The sequence below is a fragment of the Triticum aestivum genome, chromosome 7B (genome assembly GCF_018294505.1).
Source record: "Triticum aestivum cultivar Chinese Spring chromosome 7B, IWGSC CS RefSeq v2.1, whole genome shotgun sequence".
Taxonomy (NCBI): Eukaryota; Viridiplantae; Streptophyta; class Magnoliopsida; order Poales; family Poaceae; genus Triticum; species Triticum aestivum.
The window spans coordinates 234,025,134-234,044,071 of NC_057813.1; positions in this window are offsets into that span (position 1 = coordinate 234,025,134).

Below are 18,938 nucleotides of genomic sequence, written 5' to 3' on the forward strand. Positions count from 1 at the left end.
TTCCTTCGTCCATGCAATTGTTGCGGAACACTGAGATCGCGTCTTCGTCGCAGCAATCTTTAATCTTGTCTTTGACAAGGAGGAATCTGGCCCAGAAGTGATGGACCATTTCCTGAGACTGTTGTTGTATGCTCATGAGAGCGCCTATGTTTGGGTGGGTGGATGGATTTAAATCCGAATCCTGACCCAACTTTGGATCCGGAGTCTGAAGATCTTCCGGACTTAACAGTTCGGGCTCCAGTATATCAACTGATTTTCTAGGCTTGCCGTCTGATTCTATGTTCGGAGAACAAGGTGTGTCTTTCTGCCAGTGGATGTCCGGCTTTTCGAGATCAGAGATCCGAACATAGTTCATCCTCAATATAGAGGAAGAGTTGTATTGCTCCTCGACTACCGCTATCTGGTGGGTGATCGACGGAGTTTTAATCTCTCTCTGATCGGGTTTAAGCCCAATCCAATCGTAGTCTATAGCGACTCCCAAGGCGGCGTTGTGATTTAGGAGTTCATTTAAAGATGATAACTCCGAAGTATCCATCCGCTTGGAGTATTCGGGATTAACACGGAGGCAATTTTCGATGACTCGAGAGGTCATCGCCGGCTTAAGGGCCGAACAGGCGGTCATGATGAAGCTGCCCAGCCGGAGGGTTTGGCCTGGGGCCAGGGCTCCTCCGGAGGTGATATTTTCCTCGACGACAAGGCAAGCCATCAACCCTTTTGACGACAACATAATGGAACTCTCAATGAAAGCACCAATGTTGGTGTCAAAACCGGCGGATCTCAGGTAGGGGGTCCCGAACTGTGCGTCTAGGATCGATGGTAACAGGAGACGGGGGACACAATGTTTATCCAGGTTCGGGCCCTCTCTATGGAGGTAATACCCTACTTCCTGCTTGATTGATCTTGATGAATATGAGTGTTACAAGAGTTGATCTACCACGAGATTGTAATGGCTAAAACCCTAGAAGTCTAGCCTATATGACTATGATTGTATATCTCTCTCGATCCGGACTAAGATCTCCGGTTTATATAGACACCAGAGGGATCTAGGGTTACATCAAGTCGGTTACAGAGAAAGGAATCTTCATGTTTGATCGCCAAGCTTGCCTTCCACGCCAAGGAGAGTCCCATTCAGACACAGGTAGAGTCTTCGGTCTTCGTATCTTCACAACCCATCAGTCCGGCCCATGGCTAACAAGCCGGACGCCCGAGGACCCCTTAGTCCAGGACTCCCTCAGCCACCTCGTTTCTCATTGCCACTGCGAGTTCATGCCCAAGACAATTTTATCTTAAGTTAGAACCGCGGCAACCACTAATATAATATAACTTTGCAGTATTTTGAAATAGTGCGCACCTGTCTTCCTGTTTGATTTTTCCTCGTATGTACACACCCTACACTTAGTTGGATAGTCGCCGGTGCGTAAACCCGGGCCGCAACATTTTGAAGAACGGATCCTTAGCAGCCTGGGGGGGTGCTTGCTGCCAGGCAAGCCACCTTGCCATTCTCAGCGCAACCGTTTGAACTGTTGAGCGGACTCGAAACAGAACAAGGGCGTTGCCAATAGCGAAAGGGTTCCTTTGCGTGCAGGTTCTCCATACAAGGAGCAAAATCTTTTGAGGAAAATAACCCTATAAAAAGGAAATTGCTCAAGATTTTGCGTGACTTAGCTTTTTTGTCGCCACGCAGATGGTTGTTGCGGCCGAAGATGACACCGCTTGACTGGCTGATGGCACCAGAGTGTGGCTGGTTCTTGTTGACCTCTTCTTTGGAGCCATCATGATAAAGGAGTCGATGCATTAACTTCTAGACCAGATTTTCACAGCCTCATGCGCCCCCTACCTTGCGCGCCAAATATGTCGGGGAACGACACCTATGGGATCCCGGGGAATCCCTTCTATGGTTGGCGGGGGCGTGGAGCTGCGCAAAGAGCAGATCTAGGCGATCAACACGATGGATTTTTACCCAGGTTTGGGCCGCTGAGGAGCGTAACACCCTAGTCATGCTTGTATGCGTTTATCTTGTGTTCTTTGTATGCAAGATGGGCCGAGAGGTCCAAAAAGCCGAATCCTCCCACAGTACACCTCGGGGCTCCTTTTATATGTCAAAGGGGTCTCCACAGTGGCACACAGGAGGTGGAAAGTATCTACAATGTACAAGTTTATCGCCTGACATCGTAGGACAAACACATTTAATGCGCTGTCTACGTGCCCTCTTCCTTTATTGGGGACGACAACAGAGCTCGTCCCGTCCGTTGCTGCCTCGCCTTGCTTCGATGCGCGTCCAAGCTGACAAGGCATGCAGTGCCATGCTGGTTAGCTGGTTGTTGTGCTGGTGCGGTGACAGGGCCTTCACAAAGATCCGCATGCCATCACGCAGGTGCTTGACTAGTTGGCATAGAAGCAGCATGCTGCCACGTAGGCGCTTGCCTAGTTGGCGAGATGGTTGTCGTGTCGGAATGGCCGCGGGGTAGTGAAACTTTGGCAGGTGCGGGCCTGGCCATGGACCCGCAGATGCCCCCGGCAAGGGTCTTGCCGGGGTCTCGCAGCCGTCCCTGGTGTCGGTGTCAAAATCGGCGGATCTCGGGTAGGGGGTCCCGATCTGTGTGTCTTAGGCTGATGGTAACAGGAGGCAAGGGACACAATTTTTACCCAGGTTCGGGCCCTCTCGATGGAGGTAAAACGCTACTTCCTGCTTGATTGATATTGATGATATGAGTAGTACAAGAGTTGATCTACCACGAGATCATAGAGGCTAAACCCTAGAAGCTAGCCTATGATGATTATGATTGTGATTGTCCCTCTAAGGACCAACCTCTCTGGTTTATATAGACACCGGAGAGGGCTAGGGTTTACACGGAGTTGGTTACAAGGAAGGAAATATAATATCTGGATCGCCAAGATTGTCTTCCACGCAAAGGAGAGTCACATCCGGACACAGGACGAAGTCTTGAGTCTTGAGTCTTGTATCTTCACGCTCCAATAGTCTGGACGAAGTATATAGTCCGGCTGTCTGGATACCCCCTATTGGATGTATGAATTGCACGATATATTGATTCGGTGCAATGTGCACGGTATATATAAGTGCAAGGTGGGGCCTCTACCTCAATCTATACAACAAACTAGAGAGGTGGGCCTAATGTACAAAAGACAATATACATGCACGAATGTCATACTCAACATCCCCCCCCCCCCCGCAGTTGAAGCGGCACCACGGCTGACGCAAAGACTGGACCGGAACTCCTCAAATGACGCCGTAGGCAAGCCCTTGGTCATGATATCTGCAAATTGTTGGGAAGTAGGGACATGTAAAACACGAATATGGCCAAGAGCCACCTGTTCCCGAACAAAATGAATATCCAACTCAATATGCTTGGTCCGTCGATGATGCACCGGGTTAGCGGAGAGGTAGACCGCCGAGACGTTGTCGCAGTAGATCACTGTGGCATGGTCAACAGGGCAAGACAGCTCCTGAAGCAGTTGATGAAGCAAGGAACACTCGGCGACGGTGTTGGCCACCACAAAATACTCAGCCTCAGCACTGGAGCGAGGGACCGTAGGCTGCCGCTTGGACGACCACGAGATAAGTGAGGGTCCAAGGTAGACACAATAGCCCGAGGTGGAGCGTCGTGTGTCAGGGCAGCCCGCCCAGTCTGCATTGGAGTAGGCTGTGAGGGCGATGTCGGCGGAGGCGTGAAGCGTGACCCCAAGATCCATGGTGCCACAAACATAGTGGAGAATCCGCTTGATGGCGGCCCAGTGAACATCTCGAGGAGCATCCATATTAAGACACACCTGCTGCACTGCATACTGGATCTCTGGCCGAGTCAAAGTGAGGTACTGGAGGGCACCAACAATAGACCGATAGAAAGCAGCATCCGAAGCAGGGGAACCATCCGTGGCAGAGAGCTTGGCCTTTGTATCAATAGGTGTGGCGGTGGGCTTGCAGTTAAGCATGCCAGCGCGCTCCATGAGCTCATGAGCGTACTTCTGCTGATGAAGAAAGAAGCCATCCAGACGGCGCACCACCTCAACATCGAGGAAGTAGTGCAGAGGACCCAAGTCCTTGATGGCGAACTCAGCGTGAAGACGAGCTATGAGCTGATTGAGAAGGCCAGCCATACATGCCGTCAGGATGATGTCGTCGACATATAGCAACAAGTACGCCGTGTCGGAGCCCTGGTGATAAACGAAGAGCGATGCGTCCGAGCGGGTGGAGTGAAACCCAAGCTGATGAAGAAATGCCGCGATGCGCTGGTACCAAGCGCGCGGAGCCTGCTTGAGTCCGTACAAGGACCGTGAAAGCAGGCACACGTGGTCGGGAAGTGCCGAATCCATGAACCCGGTGGGCTACTGGCAGAAGACCTGCTCCTCGAGGTGACCATGAAGGAAGGTGTTGGAGACGTCCATCTGGTGCACCTGCCAAGCACGAGAGGCCGCAAGGTGGAGAATCGTGCATATCATGCCGAGCTTGACGACTAGAGCAAAGGTGTCAGTGAAGTCGATGCCAGCACGCTATCGAAATCCGCGAACGACCCAACGTGCTTTATAGCGATCAAGGGTACCATCGGGACGGAGCTTGTGTTTGAAGACCCACTTCCCGGTAATCACGTTGGCGTGCCGGGGACGGCGAATAAGCTGCAACGTCCGGTTGCGCAATACGGCGTCAAACTCCTCTTGCATCGCAGCCATCCAGAGCGGGTCACGAAGAGTGGCTCGGACGGAGGATGGCAATGGCGACGGCTGAGAGGTGGACGCCGCATGCACGTACGGGCGCGGTTGACCGGGCCGGCCATAGGTGCCGAAGGCGGGGGTGCCGGTGGCGCCGAGTGGGCCGCGGGGGGCGCCGGGGGCGCCGAGGAGGCCAGGGGGGCAGTGGGTGCCGGGGGGGCGCGGCTATAGGAGGCGCCGCATGCGGGGGGCACGCCTCAAAGCCAGGGGGCGGGCCAAGAGAGGCGTGCGAGCGCCTTGGGAGCGGCGTCGAGGACCTCACGTCACCGGTGGCGGAAGGAACAGCTGGAGGTACCTGCTGAAACGGAAACACATGCTCATCAAAGTAAACATGTCGGGAAGTGAACACACGGTGGGAGACGGGATCGTAGCACCAATATCCCTTGGAGTTGGAAGGGTAGCCGATGAAGTTGCAAGCGACAGAACGAGGTGCGAGTTTGTGAGGAGCAGAGTCCACAGTGCTAGGATAGCAAAGGCACCCGAAAATACGCAAGTCATCATAAGATGGGGGCGTACCGAAGATAAGATGGTGTGGTGCATAGTTCCACCGTGGGCGGCAAGGGCGAAGGTTAAGGTGAAGTGAAGTAGTAGAAAGTGCATCCGGCCAGAAACGAGGCTGCACATGGGCGTGGAACAGGAGCGTCCGAACACAGTCGTTCAGAGTGCGAAGGACACGTTCGGCTCGACTGTTCTGCTGTGAAGTATACGGGCATGTGAGACGAAAAACTATGTCGTGGTGTGACAGAAAAGGGCGGAAAGCAAGATTGTCGAATTCTTTTCCATTGTCAGTCTGAAGAGCAAGGATGGGACGCCCAAACTGCATGCTGACATAGGAGTAAAAGGCCGACAAAGTGGAGAGTGCATCCGACTTTCGTCGTAGAGGAAACGTAAACACATAGTGAGACTAATCATCAAGAATAACCAGATAATATAAATAGCCCGAATTACTAGGAACCGGAGAGGTCCACACATCGCTATGAATCAACTGAAAAGGAAAAGAAGCTATGGTGGTGGAGTTATTAAATGGAAGGCGAACATGTTTGCCGACACGACAGGCATGACAGGTGTGATCCTCTATCTTATTACAACTGAAGCTGAAACTCCTAAGAATATGACAAAGTGTGACGGGCTTGGGATGACCCAAGCGAGCATGCCAGAGATCGACGCCGACGGAGAGAGCAACCGGCGCGGTGGTGGAGGTGGACGACGGATGCACCGGATAGAGCTTGTCGAGGCTGTCACAGCGGTGAAGTACCATCCTGGTTCGAGCGTCCTTGACACAAAAACCAAGCCCGTGAAATTCTAACAGGATTTTCACGAGTTAAACAACGAACGGAAACAAGATTCTTAATAAGGTGAGGTGACACAAGAACGTTAGACAAGGTAATAGGCATAGAAGTAAAAGGAAAAGAAGTGTGCCCGACATGTGTGATAGGTAGTGTGGAACCGTCACCGACAATGATGCGGAGGTCGGTGGTGATAGGAGGGAAGGAGGCAAGATTATTAGGATGAGAAAACATTTGAGCCGTAGCCCCGGTGTCCATGTACCAATCACCACCTCCAGTGTAGTTGTTCGGCATAGGCGCAGCGTGCAGCACGGCGAGGAGCGACGGATCCCAAGGTGTCGGTGGCAGGGCCGGCGAGGGCGGCGGCGGGGCCGCAGGGAGACCATAAGCGCCGCTCATCTGCGGTGGTGGGTATCCTCCGTACGGCTGCGGAGCTGCATAGTACGCCTGGTGCACCGGTGGGCGCGGCACGGGAAGCGTCGGTGGAGGAGCCCGTGGAACTGGCATGGTGTACACATGGACGACACCAGTCCAGGGGTTGTAGCCGGAGGCCCATGGGGGCGGCACCTGGAGCTGCTGAGGTGCCTGAAACTGCTGCTGCTGCTGGCCGGCGTGCTGCGGCTGGGGCTGCTGGTGCTGCTGACCACCGTGGCGGCCACCACGCCGGCCCCTGCGGCGCTTTTCAGCGGGAGGAGCGGGGGGTGCGGGCGGGCCGTACGGCAGTGGCAGGAGCCCCGGCTGTTGTGGCACCGGGAAGGGCGCCTGATGAGGCTGCTGGAGTGCCGGGGCAGCGGGAGGCGCCGGAGGCCCTCCGCGGGTGGTGCCGGCGGCGAGAGCGGTGTGGATGGCGCGCGTCTTCACCTGCTTCATCCGCCGCTCCTCCAAGCGGAGGAACACAACGAACTTGGCGAAAGATGGGTTGGGGATGAGGCTGAGGTTCCCCACGGCGTTACCGAAGTCCTCGTTGAGCCTGGCGGTGAGCGTGCTGAGGAGGAGGTCATCATCAACCTTGGCGCCGATATCACAAAGCTCGTCAGCGAGAGTCTTAAGGCGGCGACAATAGTCGTCGATGGAGGTGTTGTCCTGATGACACCCAAAGAACTCTTGCTCCAGAAAAACGCGACGCTGAAGCTTGTTGTCGGTGAAGAGCCCGTTCAGCTTGGTCCACACGGCGCATGCATCATCGCCATCCATCACGACCGTCTGGAATAGGTCCGGCGAGATGGTGAGGAAAAACCAGTGGATGATCATGGTGTCGATGGTGGACCAGTCGTGAAACTCGGGGACGAGGCTGGAGTTGATGGTGTCGTCCACGTGGTCCATGTGATGGTACTCCCGGAACACGAGGGAGAAGTACGTCTTCCACGTGTGGTAAGAGGAGTCCGCCTGGGAGAGACGAACCGGTACCCGCTCGAAGATGTTGAGCCTGCGGATGTCGTTGACGTTGGGAGGGTTGGCGTCGGCGAACGGGTTGGAGTTGGTGGATGCGGAGGAGGTAACTGACGACATGGCAGCAGCGGCTTCAGACGACACAGATGTAGTGGAGGCTGACGAGGCAAGGTGACTTGGCGCAGGCGGGCGGGGACGATCGCGCGGGCGGACGAGCAGCCTGTCTGTCTGGGCGATCGCGCGCGAGATAGCGATCGGGGTTAGTGGGCGGCGGGGTTGGGTGCCGGGTTAGCGGGCGGTGGTGTTGGGAACGGGTGGCTAAGCGGGATCGATTTCCCAGCTGGCGATCAGGGATAGCAGAGGAGCGACGTGACGCGGTGACTAGCGGCGCAGGGCGCGTTGCGAGCGGGATGGATTCCCAGCTAGCGACGCGGCGCGTAGAGGAAAAGCGGCGGAGCGAGGCGGCTGGGTAGCGGCGGCGCAGAGAGGTCGCGCGGCGGCGGCAGAAGCGGAGAGGAAAACCTAAAAAACTGATACCATATTGGATGTATGAATTGCCTGATATATTGATTCGGTGCAATGTGCACGGTATATATAAGTACAAGGTGGGGCCTCTACCTCAATCTATACAACAAACTAGAGAGGTGGGCCTAATGTACAAAAGACAATATACATACACAAATATCATACTCAACACCCCTTAATATAGGACTCCCTCAGTAGCCCCTGAACCAGGCTTCAATGACGATGAGTCCGGCGCGCAGTCTTGTCTTCGGCATTGCAGGGCGGGTTCCTCCTCCGAATACTCCAAAGTGATTATCGAACATTTAGACCGTGTCCGGATCCACAAGATGATCTTCACATACCACCGTAGAGAGAATGATATTTCAAATGTAATCTACTGACAACTTTTTTAGACAACATGACATGTCATCACGGTCAGGTCATTATTCGAACCGTTTTCCCATAACCAGCCACAGCGCATATTGCGAGACGGTTTCCTTGACACGTCTTGTCAAAGCAGAGATCATGTCCCCTTATCATGGGATTCTCATCAATACGGGTATGGGTAACCCAACCGTGCCATCAATCGTGGCGCTTGGGAAGTAAGCGATTCTCAACAGGCAAGTGGGGAGGCACACCGCTTTCGTCATCTTTATAAAGGGATAAGGGTTCCCCATTTTTACCCACGCCTTCTTCCTCCTTTGCTCACCCTTGCCTCCTCGAGCTCCAGCGCCCTAGCCCAAGTCTTCTCCGCACAGCTAAACATGTCCGGAGCAGGAGGCAAGTGGGTGGCCTCCACCGTGAAGGAGAAGCATATCGCGAATCTTCGAGCGGCCGGATACTTGACCGCAGACATCGCGCACCGGCTACCGGAGGCCGGGCAGATCATTCCAACTCCGGAACCTCACGAGAGGGTCGTGTTTGTCGCCCACTTCGTCCATGGACTGGGATTTCCACTTCATCCCTTTGTCCGCGGGCTCATGTTCTACTACAGGCTAGATTTTCATGATCTAGCCCCAAATTTCGTCCTCAACATCTCGGCGTTTATCGTCGTGTGCGAGGCCTTCCTCCGCATCAAGCCTCACTTTGGCTTGTGGCTACAAATCTTCTGCGTGAAGCCGAAGATCGTGAGCGGCTAGCAAGTGGAGTGCGGAGCGGCCATCGTGGGCAAGATGCCTAACGTCACCTGGCTTAGCGGCTCCTTCACGGAGACCGTGAAAGGGTGGCAATTGGGGTGGTTCTGCATCACCGAGCCGCGCGACGCCAGCTGGGCAGCGGCCCCCGAATTCTGATCCGGAACCCCCACGCGGCTCACCTCATGGGAAAGGAAGGGCCTGGCCTGGGGCGAACCTGCAGAGCTGACCGGACTCCAGAACTGCATCAAAAATATGAAGGACAAGAGCATCAAGCTTGTCAACGTGGTCTAGGTCATGCTTGTCCGCCGGATTCTTTCGTGCCAAAGACGGATATTCAATCTGTGGGAGTTCATCCCGACCGAACACCAGACGCTTCGAAAGCTCTACGACATGACGCGCAAAGACGCATGGAAGGCGCTGTTCAAGGCCTCCGAAGTACCTCCTCCCACATCCGAGGACCGTGGACTTCATGCCGCCCCCCCCCCCCCCCCCGTCCGGTGAGTTTTCTGACTACCACCGGATTCAGTTCATTCCAATATATTCATGGGGGAGTCTTAAGTCATTGTGTATATTTGATCAGGATTATGTGGAGACAGCGGAGCGGATTGACTGTTCGGCTCTGCTGCTAGAAGGCCCAGCCGATGCTCTCCTGACGGAGATGCTAGTCCCGACGCCCTACAAGGCACCGGAAAAGAAGGCCCCGGGGGGCAGGAAGGGTCTTCGGCGTAAGGTCGTACCGAACGCCTCATCTAAAGACGACGAGGCACACTCCTCCCCCGAGGGGGAGGAAGAAGAGGAAGGGGCCGCCCCATCCGGAGAGGATGGGGGGAGTAAGAAGGCGGACCAGGGGGCCGGGAAAGGCCCCCGGTGCAAGGCCGTCATACCCTCATCGTCCAAAGATGACGAGGCAGATTCCTCTCGCGGAGGCGGGGGGAAACACGAAGAAATTCTGCCTCCCCGCACTGGGGAGGAGAAGAAGAGGAAAGCCGCCCAGGAGGGGGAGGCTGGGACGTCCAAGAAGGGAAAGGCGTCCCTTCCGGACTACTCCACCACGGCCGCTCACAGCGAGGAAGAGTGGCTACCCAGGGGGAAGCCCCTAGCGAGATCGTAAGTCTCCGCACTCTGGTGTACTTTAGTGCGACTTCCCTCCATAGTCTTGTTATAACGCCGAACATATATGCAGTCTGGCCAGGGTCCATCCTGAGGTATCGTCTTCGGATGGGTCCTTGAGTGAATCGGCGATGAACTCGCTCCTAACAGCCACTACTCAGCCTACGGATGACACGGAGGTGTTGTCCCAAAGGCTCCCACGGCGGGGGGAGTTGACTCTGGAGATGCCCCAAGGCGGAATTCCAGATGTCGGACACGCGAGGTTCAAGATCCCCGTGGATCATGCCGATGAGAGCCGCAGCAAGCCGGGCTCTCAGCCGGATACTGTGCCAGAACCTACGATGGTTCCAGATTCGGGCAGGCGGCCCCTTGCTAGGGAGGGTGAACTGTCCGTGCCGATGACTTCCGTTACACCAGAGGCATCGGATAGTCTGCTAGAAGCGCTTTGCGGCGCTTCCGTGGATGAAGAGCACCGTACTCTTATGAGTGCGGTGATTCAGAAGGTTCTGTCCACCAAGAGCGGACTAACCGAAGCCTGCACCAGCCTCCTGAGAGGCTTTGAGGTGAGTAAGAAATATGTAAAATTATCACCCGATAGGTAGTAGCCCCTGATACTCTATTCGGTGTTTGGAAAGAAAAGCCAAACAGAGGGTCAATTATAATCCGCAGGAGTCTAATAGTAAGTGTGTATGTGAATAAGTAGCCTGTGCTGCTTGCCGCTGCTGTCCGAACAGCCAAGGTCGCTGGATTAAAACGGGACCTAGAGCAGGTGCAGGGAGAGTTCGGCCTCATAAAGAGGCAACTCGAAGAGAACAAAGGTAAGTGATACCCCGTTCACATATAATGAAGGATAGACAAAGTTGGTTATTCTAACGAAAAAGCATCGCGACTTTGTAATAGGGGCCACCATCGAAGTGGCGTCTTTGAAGAAGTCTCTGTCCAGGCCGAAGACAAGGCGGCCTTAGAGCACAAGGAGCACGAAAAGCAAGATGCTAGAGTGGGCGAGGTACAGCAGGAGCTCCAGGAGCTCGGCAACAAGTTCGAGTCCTTGGAGCATGATCTTAAGATGAAAGAGACTGAGCTTGCGAAGGCCCTTGCGAGTGTGAAAGATGCCAAGGCTGAAGCCAAAAAGGCATAGCAGGAAATCTAGGCGGCCAAGAAGATAGCAGCGGGCAAGACATTCTTTATGCAAAGCAAGCATGTGGAGGAGACATTTCTTTTACTTACCCGGATTCGGAGCTCTCCAGGGGCATTCGCAGATTTGCAACACAGCATATCTGATGCTGCAGAGTTCTACCGTGCCGAGGAGGGGAGCTCGACGTAGAAGCTGTTCTGGTCCCAGTATGCTGGAGCCGAACATCCGGTGCCTCTAGGTGACCAGCTGAAGCAGTTGGTGGAACTCCACAGGGCGGCCGAAGTGGCTATGAAAAATTTCATAGTCCGGATGTGTCCTGGTGAGCCCTTGCCCGCCAGCTACTTTGGCCTGATAAAGCGGATGGTAAATGCCTGTCCGCGGCTGGAGGTGATCAAGCGGTCCATTTGCATTGAGGGTGCCCGTCGGGCCTTTGCCCGTGCGAAGGTTCACTGGGGCAAGCTGGATGCGGAGAAGCTGGTGAAGGACGGGCCGCCGGAGGGCAAGGAACATCGCTGTCCCGAGAAATATTATGATGGCGTTATGAAGGGCGCTCGTCTTGTAGCCGATGAATGTACCAAGGACACGATCCTTGAGTAAATATGCTTCTGTAGTTGTTGTAATATAAAGACAAAGTTACTTGCGCTATGTAGCGCTTTTTGATTTAAAATATTACCTTCTGTGCGGCTGTTTATAGAATTCTAAAAGTAGGCCAGTCGTCAGCTTCCGCCCCCACGTAACTAGTACCGGGGTGTTCCGGGTAAAACCCGGACACTCTTTATCCAAATTTTTGGTCCCTTAAGGAGGTATCTGGCGCAGAGAACAAGGCAATCGGACTATGCGGCTTTATAACTTTCACTTAGCCATAGAAGTCTACAATTTTAAATTTCGGCGAAGCCCCTAGAATTCGGAAGGCCAGATTGGGGCGCTATGTATGCCTAAATCGGACGAGGCCGATTCCTCGCCTAAAGCGGAAATAATCTTTAAGGATTTGAAGACCTCTCGAACAGCGACCAGCTCTCACTGCATCATGCCGGTCAGTTTTCGGCTTTCTCTACTGAGGTGCTCGTCCGGAAGAACCAGGACACAATCGTAGTAGTTCTTCCTGCGCTACCTTAGCCGATATAACGGAACGTAAGGTACCAAAACAAGGGAGCCGGGCAAACCCAACAATTGACCCAAGATGTGATTCGGAGATGATGCATATAGTGCTATAAGTTCGGGGTGTCACACTGTTGAAAGTGTTCGGACTTGTTTTGCCATGTTATGGGGCGCCATAAGAAGCCCTGGCAAACTGATCATACCAAGGTGTACAGATGCAATATTAAATGAACATTTATAAGAAAAATGCGCAAAATGGAATAATAAGCTGACGCTATATATTATTACCCATTGATGAATAATACGTTTAAGCGTATGTTTACAATGGGTGCATTTAAGCAGAAGTAAATAGGACTATTTAACATGTCATATCCAAGGGCAGGCTGCATGTAGGTATATAAAACAGGTATAACGATCGTGAACAGATTCCACCTAGGTATTTCTTTTTGTGCGCAAAGCCTGTTGCCTCCTTGGTTTTCACTCCTGTGTAAGTCCGACAATCCGGCTCTTCTGAAGAGGCTGCCCTAAAGCAGTGTCCTGAAAGATAAAAAGGGAGGGTTATGAAGGTATGTTGCGGTTATACCGCACTGTTGACTGAGTCACTGCAGTGCCTCCGCCTATGCCCATGGTATTTTGAGTGCGTAATTGTGTACGCGTGGCACGAATGCTGCTTTGATGGGGTTTGAGCGGAGGCCGGACTGCTAGTCGCGCTCTTGGCATGCCTGGTGATCCTGTTGCGGGGTGTTCCAGACTCGCTTGACGGTGCTCGAGGTTGTCGTTGCCGGATTGGTGGTTTGTCGGAGGAGGCCGCATTGTACTTCCACCACAAGGGCTGCAGTATGCTCTTCTGTATAGAGAAAGCGGTCCATGTATCTGTTGACTGTTATGACCCCGCGCAGTCGTGGCATCTTGAGCTTGAGGTATGCATAGTGCGGTACCGCATTGAATCTAGCGAATGCGCTTCGTCTAAGCAGTGCGTGTGTCGGCGTTCTAGGAACGGCGGTCCCCAGACTTGCCTACCTGCGGCCTGTGGCGTGGCTCAAGCGGAGGCCCAGTGCAGCCCAGCTTCATCAGCTCAAGCTTAAGACCCTCGCGAGGGGCCAAGCCTCATGGGGCGGACGACATGGAGCTTCCTCAGGAGCAGCCTCATCAGGAGGGCTCACGAGGAGGCGGAGAGATCAAGGCAGGGTACCTCGCGAGGTGCCCGTGATGCAAGCCATGACGATCGAGACTAGGCGGGCGCCAGGCGGGCGCCGGCCTGCGCAGTGTGCTTGTTTCCCCATTGGTGCAAAGGGGGAAAGCACAGGACAAGGCCTCAGGCAGAGGTTACCGTTTCGGTGCAACAAGACCAAGACCAGCAAAATGGCAGGATGGAGGTCATCGTGGAGCCCATGACGGCATCACCGTCAGAGTCTTTGGCAGTCGAAGACCAACTTTAGTCAGGATAAGTGTACTAGATGTTCCCCTTCAAAATGGCCAATTGTTGGCACCCTTCCCGCTCATTATTTGGGAAGAGGCCCAGGGCCTCCCTCTATAAATAGAGCTAGCCACCACAGAGCATGGGAGGGGATCAAGATTTCGGGTAGACTAGAGAGAGAGAGGCGACTAAACTCACCCAAGCAGTTCATCGCGCCAGCTCAAGAACAACCCCTCACGAGGCTGTTCTCCCTTTGTATTGTTCATCATCAGCCGTTGAGGCAATCCACCACAGCACGCACTGGAGTAGGGTATTACACCACAATGGTGGCATGAACCAGTATAAACCGCGTGTCCCTTGCGTGTTCTTCTTTCTAGCTTAGATCCCTTGTGAGGCTTTGAGACGTGGGCTAGTAGGGGAGAGATCTTCGCGCACACCCTAGAGTTCGAACCTCAAGGGTCTGTCGGAACCCAAAATCCGACATTTGGCACGCCAGGTAGGGGTGCGCCGAAGCTCTCCCTTCCGTTGACCCCCTCTCCATCGACACCGTGCTTTGCCCTCATGGCGGAGAGTGCACCGTCCGCTCCGGCTGCCGATGCCAGCACTAGGGCCAGGGGACTCTGAGCCTTGACCCCCGCCTTGCGGCAGGTACAGTGGCCACGCGAGTTCAAGCCAGAGATGCCGCCGCGCTACAATGGCGCGACGGATCCGCTGGCTTTCCTACTGGCATACGAGGAGGCCGTCCTCAAGGCCAGGGGCGACGACAGGACCATGGCTAACTGGTTTCCCATGGCCCTCACCGGCGTTCCGCGCATGTGGCTGCTCCACCTGCCGACGGCTACTGTGGCCTCCTGGGAGGAGCTGCGCGACCTCTTCCTCGCCCACTACGCCGCGCCGGTGCTCCCGGTCGTCGTAGCTCTCCTGGGCGGCTCATGGGCACCACCTTCGAGCCGCCACGCCAAGCCGTTCGCCCGCCAGATCGGCGTCGCCTTCAAGCGCCAAGAAGCCCCCCGGGCTGGGTGGCACCCAAGGCCGATCTGACGTTCAACTCGGGCAATCACCCCTCCAACCCCACCGGTTCGGGCATGCTCCCGATGTTTTGCACCCCCACCATCTGCCAAGTGGCCGTCACTAGGACCCTCATCGACGGTGGTGCCATTCTCAACGTGCTCTCGGTGGAGGCCTTCAGCCTCCTCCATGTGCTACTAGAGCGACTTCAGCCCAGCAAGCCCTTCTCAGGCGTCGGAGGCGGTTCCACTGGCTCCTTGGGAAAGATCCGCCTCCCGGTGACCTTCAGCACTCACGACAACTTCCGCACGGAGCTGGTCAACTTCGACGTCGCCCCCATCGGCCTCCCGTACAACGCCATCCTCGGCTACCCAGCCTTGGCCCAGTTCATGGTAGCAACTCACCCGGCGTGCAAACTCATGAAGATGCCCGGGAGCAGCGGCGTCCTTACCGTGTCCGGAGACAGGAGGGATGCACTGCAGGTGCTCAAGCTTGCTTTCAAGACAGCCGCAGTGGCGCAGCCCACCAGCACTGACGCCCCCGAGCCCAAGGGGGCTGCGCCGGCTAAGAAGAAGCAGCTATTCACCCAAGACAAGGCGGAGACCAAGCAGGTGCCGGTCGACGAGGATGGATCCACTAGCGCCACCTTCACCATAGGCGCCAACCTCAAACCCAAGCAGGAGGAGGCCTTGGTGAAGTTCCTGCGCGTGAACAAGAAGGTGTTCGCCTGGGCACCTGATCAGCTAGCAGGGGTCCCAAGGAATGTGATTGAACATCATCTCAACATGCGCCCCAACGTGCGCCCCGTGAAGCAGAAGGCAAGGCGGCAGTCCACGGAAAAGCAGGCCTTCATCGTCCAAGAAACCCGCAAGTTAGAGGCAGCGGGCGTCATTCGCGAGGTCCGCTATCCTGAATGGTTGGCCAACCCTGTTGTTGTGCCAAAAAATGGAGGAAAGAAACACATGTGCGTCGACTTCACCAACCTCAACAAGGCCTGCCCGCAAGATCCGTTCCCGCTCCCTCGCATCGACCAGATCGTCGACTCTACCGCCGAGTGCGACCTATTGTGCTTCCTAGATGCCTTCTCAGGCTATCACCAGATCAAGATGGAGGTGGAAGACGTGGAGAAAACGGCCTTCCTGACCCCATGTGGAGTGTACTGCTATACCTGCATGCCATTTGGGTTGCGCAACGCAGGCACGACCTTTCAGCGGCTGATGCACATCGCCTTGGGCCGGCAGCTCGGGAGGAACGCTGAAGCTTACGTCAATGACATTGTGGTGAAGTCTCGGGAGGCAAAAGCCCTGATACAGGACTTGGAAGAAACCTTCGCGAGCCTCAACGAAGTGGAACTGCGGCTCAACCCGGAGAAGTGTGTGTTTAGAGTCCCCTCGGGCAAGCTCCTAGGCTTCCTCGTGTCCCACAGGGGCATCGAGGCCAACCCAGAGAAGGTCAAGGCAGTTGAATACATGAGCCCGCCGAAGACCCTCAGAGAAATGCAGAAGCTCACCAGGCGTGTAACTGCGCTAGGACGTTTCATCTCCAAGCTGGGGGAGCGAGCACTGCCCTTCTTCAAACTGATGAAGAAGAAGGGCCCCTTCGAATGGACTAAAGAGGCCGACAAGGCATTCCAAGATCTCAAGAGGTACCTCACCAGCCCTCCGGTGATGGTAGCTCCGCGCCCTCGGGAGCCCCTGGTGCTCTACCTTCCAGCCACCCCCTACTCCGCCAGCGCAGCCCTGGCGGCGGTTAGAGAGGAGCGCCGGACCAAGGCCGCAGCCGCCGTCCCGGCCAAAGCAGAGCAAGGCCAAGAAAGCCTCACGAAGACCACGACCGCAGCCGAAAAGGATCAACCTCAGCATGGGAGTGCACCCGGAGCGGAGGAGGCCTCTCCAAGCGACCAAGCGCTGGGGGCTCCGTCATCTTAGGAGGCGCCTCAACCTCCGGAAGACGCGAGCTGCCACAGCTCCCTCAACCTCGTCGAGCACCCTGTGTACTTCGTCAGCATGGTGCTACAGGACGCAAGGGCGCGGTACCCCATGCCCCAAAAACTCCTCCTCATGCTGTTGGTAGCTTCATGCAAGCTGTGGCACTATTTCCAAGGCCATCCCATCAAGGTCGTCTCAGCATACCCCTTGGAAAGGGTACTCAGGAGCCCCAACTCACCTGGAAGAGTTGCTGAATGGAACATCGAACTGCAAGTGTTTCAGGTAGAATTCAGCACGACCAGAGTCATCAAGGGACCCGCACTTGCAGATTTTGTGGCAGAATGGGCAGAGGCACCGGGCCTCAAGGCAGGCAAGGACCGGTCGCTTTCCCCGGGAGGCGAGGCACCGGACGGCTGGGTCGTGTACTTCGACGGGGCATTCTCCCGGCATGGCGCGGGGGCTGGCGCAGTGCTCATATCTCCAACTCAGGACAAGCTCTACTACGCCGTGCAACTCTGCTTCCAGCATGGAGAAAAGGTCTCCAACAACATAGCAGAATACGAAGGCCTGATAGCAGGTTTGAAAGCTGCAGTCGCTTTGGGAGTAAAGCACCTCATCATCAAGGGCGATTTGCAACTCCTCGTCAACTTCTCCAACAAAGTATACGAGCCGAAGGACGAGCACATGGAAGCCTACCACGCGGAGGTTCGCGGGATGGAGAAACAGCTCTGGGGGCTGGAGTTGCAGCATGTGCCTCATGGCACCAATCAAGAGGCTGATGACATCGCCAAGAGGGCATCCCGGCGGCTGCCTCAGGAGCCTGGCGTCTTCGAGAAGAGACTCTTCAAACCCTCGGCGGCACCATCACTATCAAGCACGTCACAACCTAGGGAGGAGCTCCCTCAGCCGCCTGCCTCGGGAGCCCCGGCCTATGGCCCGGCCTCAGGGGCACGCCTGCTCCTGGCATTGGAACCTCGGGAAGGATGTTGGACCACAGAGTTCAAGGACTACTTGACGCAAGGGACCCTGCCGGAGAAGGAGGAGGACGCGGAGCGTGTGGCGTGGCAGGCCACGACCTACTACATCAGGACAGAGAACTCTACCCGAAGTGACCAAACGACATGTCCTTATGTTGCATTTCCAAAGAGCAAGGGAAGGAGATGTTGGCAGACATACACGATGGAGACTGTGGGCACCACTCATCATCATGAACCCTCGTTGGCAAGGCATTCTGCAGCGGATTCTACTGGCCCACAGCGCTCAATGACGCCGTCGAGCTGGTGAAGGCTTGTGAGGCCTGCCAATTCCATGCCAAGCAGATCCATCAGCCGGGAGGGGGACTGCAGACCATACCCCTCTCGTGGCCATTCACGGTTTGGGGGCTGGACATTCTGGGCCCGTTCCCTTGGGCGCCAGGGGGCTATCGCTACCTCTACGTTGCCGTGGACAAGTTCACCAAGTGGGCTGAGGTGGAAGCTGTCCGCACCATCCCAGCAGGCTCCGCAGTCAAGTTCATCAGGGGCCTCGTGAGCCGATTCGGGGTGCCTAACCGCATCATCACCGACAGCGGTTCACAATTCACCAGCAATCTCTTCAAAACATATTGTGCTAACCTTGGAACGCAGATATGCTACACTTCGGTAGCACACCCCCCGAAGCAACGGCCAGGCTGAGCGAGCCAACGTGGAGGTCCTGAGGGGCCTCAAAACCAGGACCTTCAAGAAGAAGCTGGAGGCCTGCGGCAGGGGCTGGTACGACGAGCTCCAGTCTGTGTTGTGGTCTATCCGCACGACCGCGACCAAGCCGACTGGCGAGACCCCATTCTTCCTCGTCTACGGAGCAGAGGCCGTCCTCCCTCACGAGGTCAGGCGTCGTTCCGCATGGGTCCTGGCGTTCGATGAGGCGCAGCAGGACGCCATGCGAGGGACGGACCTCGTGTTGGAGGAGGAACACCGTCGAGAGGCTGTGCTGCGGGCGACAAGATATCAACAGCCGCTGCAACAATACCACTGCTGTAACATCCGCCCCAGAACTCTTGAGGTAGGGGTCCTCGTGCTCGGATGGGTCCTCTCCATGGAGGGGCTGCACAAGCTCTCTCCCATATGGGAGGGCCCGTTCAAGGTTGTTCATGTTTCCAGGCCCGGCTCCACGCGCTTGGAGACCCAGGAGGGGGTGCCCATCCGAACGCGTGGAACATTCAAC